Source organism: Gossypium arboreum, chromosome 6 (genome assembly GCF_025698485.1).
Source record: "Gossypium arboreum isolate Shixiya-1 chromosome 6, ASM2569848v2, whole genome shotgun sequence".
Lineage (NCBI taxonomy): Eukaryota > Viridiplantae > Streptophyta > Magnoliopsida > Malvales > Malvaceae > Gossypium > Gossypium arboreum.
Window position 1 is genome coordinate 138,369,155 of NC_069075.1, and position 6,000 is coordinate 138,375,154.

A 6,000-nucleotide genomic window follows, 5' to 3' on the forward strand; every position below is an offset into this window, starting at 1 on the left:
TTGTAATTCAAAAAAAAAATCTTTTAAGAGCGAACAGGGGCAAAGCCAAAAAATTCTTTTAGGGAGAGAATAAAATTTTAATTTTTAATAATCTATATCTATTAAATTTTAAAGGATTAAATTAAATTTTCTTAATTTTAGGGGGTCAAAGTATAATTTTACGTTTACTAATTTAAACTTTTAAAATTTCTATACCGCCAAAATAACAATTTTCCATTTTAAAGGTCCAAGCCCCTGCCAACCCCCTCTGACTAAGAAGGTTTAATTTAATTTTCAAATACAAAGACTAATATTTAACTTGAATTTTTTTTAATTTAAAAAATAAAAAAAACAAACCACGTAATGGGTGTTATTTGAAGGGCAAGAGCAAGAGAGAGAGAGCCTTAAAAGAACTGAATAAAGTGTAAAATCACAATACTATATAATTTTAACTTTCTCAATATTTCGGTATCAGCACCCAATTACATCATCAAGTTCAAAGTTTTAACCAAAATATATACACACAAATCCCCCAGCACACCCCCATCAGAAGGCACCAAATAAGCCCTAAAACTTAACATTGTTAATAATAATAATAAAAGCTTCCATGACCTTTTACAGCAATGAAAAGTGAGTAAGATCATTATTATTATAACTCCCTATCTTTTCAAACCCACAGTTATTCACTCACAACAACCAACAAAACAAATAATCTATTAATGGTTTTTCAGATATACCTCCGCAGTCTGCAGCATTCATCTTCATATGTAATTCATTCCATTTTCATTTTTGACTTCTTACGTGTTGGAGCTTCATCAGTCAAGCACGCAAGAACAAAATCAAAGAAACAAGGAAAAACCAATACAGATATAATTATCACTCCCAAACCATAAGATTCATATGACATACAAAACCGGAAATAGGATGGCAAAATATTTAACAAGAATTTCCAAATAAACATTTTCCTCCCCTACTAATTACTTTTTCTCTACTTCAAATTCTCTACTTGTAGGACTAAGTAATTCCCATTTATTAGAGTTATATTCTTAAGTAATACTTTGTCCACTCTCTTACTGATTTCATCAAACTAATAACATTCACTATCTCAAATCAAATTCAGCCTATTGAATAAATCTATCCTCACTTAGTAATAGTTATAATTTCTGCACTTCCATCTTGCTTCTTATCATATGCATGTTGCAAAAATTTCTGTTCAGTAAGATGAGGAAACCTTGAGAGCCAAACCTTCATCTCTGGGACAACTGTATAGCCTCTTCGAGTGAAGTTAAAAGGGCTGGGAATTTATTAGGAAAGCACTAATATGAAAGTAACACCAATCATGAGTAGTGGGAGAGACGGAGGTTATCAAAAGTAATTATTGGGGAGGGGGGGATGGAAGTCAAGTAGAAGTTACAACCTAGGTAATAGTTTGGTCATAGGTAGGCCTGCTCACAAGTAGAGCCTAGACAGGATACTAACACCTTTCACGTTTGTCTAGGCCCCTGACCCAGCACAAAATATGGGCAATATCATTCGACTAGATCCAACCCTAATTACCAAAAGGGAGCCATGCTTGGTCCAACACAACCCACCCAAATTCTTTTTCTAATTTTATTTAACTGGCAGTCAAGCTTTACTTTGTTTACTTATTGTTCAAGGTTATCGTAGTCCTTATCAATATTGGCATTTTTACATGGGGTATCGATCACCGACAAAAGGACATCATTTTACTAAATCTTCACTTGCCTATAGGTAATGACCTCGCTCTGGTATTTTAGGCAGAAACATTGTCGTAGTCTACCAACTTCCTAAGTAGGAATTTAAGCCTTTGTTTAGATCAGGATATATATATTTTTTTGGAAGAAAAAACTAGAAGCAACTATTGGGGGTAAGGCAAGACAGAACTTGAGTTCTAGTTCTCTAAAGGTGCTAGAAGCCTCGTACCCATTTAAAACAACAAATAGAGCATGGGGCATAGTCCTAATAAAACTGAGTCTTAGTAAAAGGAAGACATTTTCACACAATGCAAATCCGACGCCTGATTCGTCTACTCTGTACCTTAGCATTACTCAAGTTTTATACAGGAAGTTCCAGGCTCACTATCAACTTCTTAGTGACAACAAGAGCAAACTAAATGCAATGACAAGCAATATTGGCAAATGAAAAATCCTTCAGTTTACAAGGATGGGAGTAATTAAGATGTGGTAGTGATGTGAAGGGGGCACTAACCTTCATTTAGAGCAAACCAAATGTAATGGCAAGCAGCATTGGCAAATGAATAATTATGATGTAGTAGTGATATGAAGGGGGCTCTAACCTTCATTCAGAACAACATTACATCAGAAACATCTTTGGGATATGGAACAGTGATGACAGATTGATGCTCTGCAGCTGCATGAATCCCTCACTGCTCGTTGCACCAAATAGTTAATCTTAAGTACTCAAAACTCATATGTTTATGGTTGACCCAACCCAAAATACACTTGCCATTGCCCAAACGATACAGAATGCCTTTCATTGTTAGATCCACTGAAAATTCTGATGACCATTTAACGGGCAAATGTTTCTTATCAAGCAAATTATACGCCTCCAAAGAACGGAACTTACCAGAATAATTATAAATGACAGTATACAGCACATCGTCCACGATTGTCGCCGATTCAGACCAGTAACAAAATTTTTGTCCGAGGCAAACCCATGATTTTCTATCATAGTAATAAGCGTAAAGAGTATCATTGGCATTGCAGTGCACCAAAATCCGAGATCGGAAAGAATCTAGAACAGGATCGCATAAACTGATACCTTCCGGACGGGGCAACAATGGTTCCCAAATATCCCCACTTATATCGTAAACCTAGCCAAAAGATTCAGAACCCATACGTTCGAAGACGTAAATCTTTCCTTCAGCAGCAAGAACCAGGGGAAAAGACCGAGGGAACAACATAGAAGTAGTTTTTCTCCACCCATGTTCAAGGTCCTTCAAATCTAATTGGAAAACGTCGTTTACATCATCATAACCAAAAATAGTAGCATCATTTTTGCGTATTCCCCCAAGAACGTAAACGTGGTTGCCACAGGCAACGGCAGTGGAAGATAAAGAAGCATCAGGTGGCATCGCTCTAATAAAGACTTCATCCCTTTCCAGATCCAAAAAGTGCAAACCGAGCGTCATTTTACCATCGGTACCCGGCCATTTCTCGACAAGGACCCTGATCAGTTCACCAAAGTAAGTTGAGGAATCACTAGCATCGACGCTCATGGTTCACCGTCAGCTTCGCCTTTTCCAGATCCAAAATGGATTTTAGTTTTAGGGTTTGGGTTGAGATTGATAGTTGTAATTTTAATATTAAATGGTGTTTTAATTCCATCCTAATGGGTTTTTCAATCTCAATTTAACTTATATCTAAAATCATTAATTATCATTCAAGTTTAATTTTAAATTATTTAATAAATATTAGAATATAAAAAAATAACCTTTATTTAATATAATGAAAATTTATACTTTTTATAATTTTAAATTATTTGAATACGGACTTAAGCATGGTTTAGATTACAAAAGCATGCAACCTTTAATTGCCAAATGCAATGTGGGTTGTAGCATTTTTATACCTTTAATTACCTTTTCCACCAAAATTGGTACTAGCTTGTTGGTAGTGCAACAAGAGTTGTTTCCCATATTTGTCTATATCAATTTATCATCATTTATATTTTACTATTTATCTTTTCAAACAGTTAAGCCTTTCAAAGTTGCTCTTAAACGTTTAGTTTAATTTTTGTCTCACGCTATGATATCATTATAGTATCTAATCTCACTATCACCATTATTTTTATACTAATTACAAGTAAACCCACATTTAATTTTAAAATTTTTTACTCGAGTAATTATTATACATAACCATTAGTAAGATTTCATACCATGATTAAACCCACTTCGTTAGAATAAGTCCATCATCATATCATCTCCGACCACACCCTAAAAAACGTTTCCTTAATTTTCAAAGTAACCTAACAGTCAATAGGATAATCATGCAAAAGGGTTGCATCATGTCCCCTCCAATATATAAACTCCTCTATAAGAGGTAGATAACTCTGCTCAACTCTCAATCTAGCTCATCAGCATCACCCTGAGGGCGTCATATATTCGATAATGTAATACGAATACGTTGAGGCTACCTTAAAAATGCACGATGTGGATATTTAAGTGTTGAATAATGTTAATGTTAAGTGCTGTTAGGTGGCCTACTTTAAATGTTGCTATTTCGCTCCATATAATTAAGCATATTAGTGGGGAGAAAAAACTAGAAATTGGCACAAATACCGGTGCTTTAATATGCAAATCAAAATTATTTAAGCTAATTTTCTAGTAATAAAAATAAAAATATTTTTGTTTGAAATAGTAGGTAAGGATTTACGTATGGTCAAACATATAATTTAAATTATAGTTTGATATTTTCATAATTAACATAAACATAAATATTCTTAATCCACATTCATGGCAATTATATGATTCAGAAAAGTAAATTAAGGGATTGTATGTTTGTAAGGACCAATTTTGGCCCGGGCCCGTGTAAATACAAAACCAAAATTATTACAACAAAAATAAAAATTATTATGATAGTCCATTAATGTCCTATTACAAGCCCAAAGACCCAAACAATCCCTCAGTCCAATTACATGGCCCAATAACCAATGCCCTAGCCCAAACTCGTATAACCCAAATACTGAAACCAAGACAGAAACCCTAGCGGCTTGCCTGCGCCGCAACAGCCCTCCCCCAGCGCCGTACGCTCTGTACAACGCCTCCAGCAACCACGCCAAGCCTCCATACGCCAGCACAGCACCCGTACCTGCGAAAGAGAACAAACCACAGCTGCAAATACATACAAAAAAGACAACAACAAAATTAGAATTTGTATTCGATTTTTATTTTTATTTTTGAATATTTCTTATTTCTGTTTCGGCTATAAAGCCAAAGCCTCTGCTCATTGTAGTTTTTTTTTTTTACGTGCAAATACGCAACAAAAAACACAAAAACTCAAGCAATACAAAGCAACCATTTTTCTAAAGGTGATTTCCTGACTCAAATCTCTGGACGTTCCCTTTCGACTGGATCTTTTTTTCTTTTTTTGTTTTGTTGATCTTTTTCTTTATTCGAAAGTTTGATTAAAAAAGGAAAATGGGAGTTTACTTGGAGGATATGCCATGGATCTCCTCTTACTTAGTCGAAATCGAAGTCAAGAGGAGATCGAAGGGCTGTAAAGCGTTCTCCGCAGCCTAAATCTGTTGGCTGCTAGGGGAAGGAGAATTGGCAGCTTCAGGAGGGAAGTTTTAGGGTTTGGAAAAGGAGAAAAAGAATGGGGTTTCAGCTGAAATGGGTTGTTTTATTAGAGGTTATAAGGGATTAGGAAACGGTGCAGTTTAGACCGATAATAGTGGTCTCAAACGACACCATCCAGGCCACTCCTCTTTAGCCCGGCCCGATTCAGCTCTTTAACCCTCAGGACCCGCGTGTTTTCGCGGTGAAGGGTTATTTCCAAGATTGGTCCTCTCCCTTTGTACAGTGGTTCGATTAGGCCCAATCCAAATTTATTTCTTTTGAATTCGACCCTTATAATTTGCATGCTTTTGCAGTCTAGTCCGGGCATATGAGCTGCGTTTTGATAGCCTGGATTATTTCCAGATTGAGCCCTTGTGCATTGGCGCGCATCGCACAGAGGTCCTTTCTTCTAATGTTTTGTTTTCAAATTTTTCCTTTTATTATGGGTCAATTCTAATTAAACCCTTTTAGTTTATAACTTTTGTTCTTGATTGCTTATTCATACGATTGTTTTAAAGTTTCTTTCTATTATGTTAACATTTTCATTTTATTTTCTATATACATATATATTTATACATGTACAACTTTGTTTTGTTTTGTAAAGCCACTTTGAATTTCTTTTTGCATCAAATTGTTTTGACATTCTCATATGACCACTTGTGTGAATATTATTATATATATATATATATACATACACGTATACT

General features: G+C 35.1%; 2 long non-coding RNA genes across 2 annotated transcripts; both read right to left on the bottom strand.

Annotated features, from left to right (window-relative positions):
- Positions 1 to 397: 397 nt before the first annotated feature.
- On the bottom strand, positions 398 to 3,394 carry LOC128293898 (uncharacterized). The gene is made up of 2 exons (XR_008284022.1): positions 2,297 to 3,394; positions 398 to 789 (listed from the first exon to the last, which is right to left on the bottom strand). It is a non-coding gene; the product is annotated as an uncharacterized LOC128293898 (long non-coding RNA).
- Positions 3,395 to 4,508: 1,114 nt separating this feature from the next.
- On the bottom strand, positions 4,509 to 5,676 carry LOC108485388 (uncharacterized). Its single transcript, XR_001871299.2, has 2 exons — positions 5,168 to 5,676; positions 4,509 to 4,849 (listed from the first exon to the last, which is right to left on the bottom strand). It is a non-coding gene; the product is annotated as an uncharacterized LOC108485388 (long non-coding RNA).
- Between the last annotated feature and the right edge of the window lie 324 nt (positions 5,677 to 6,000).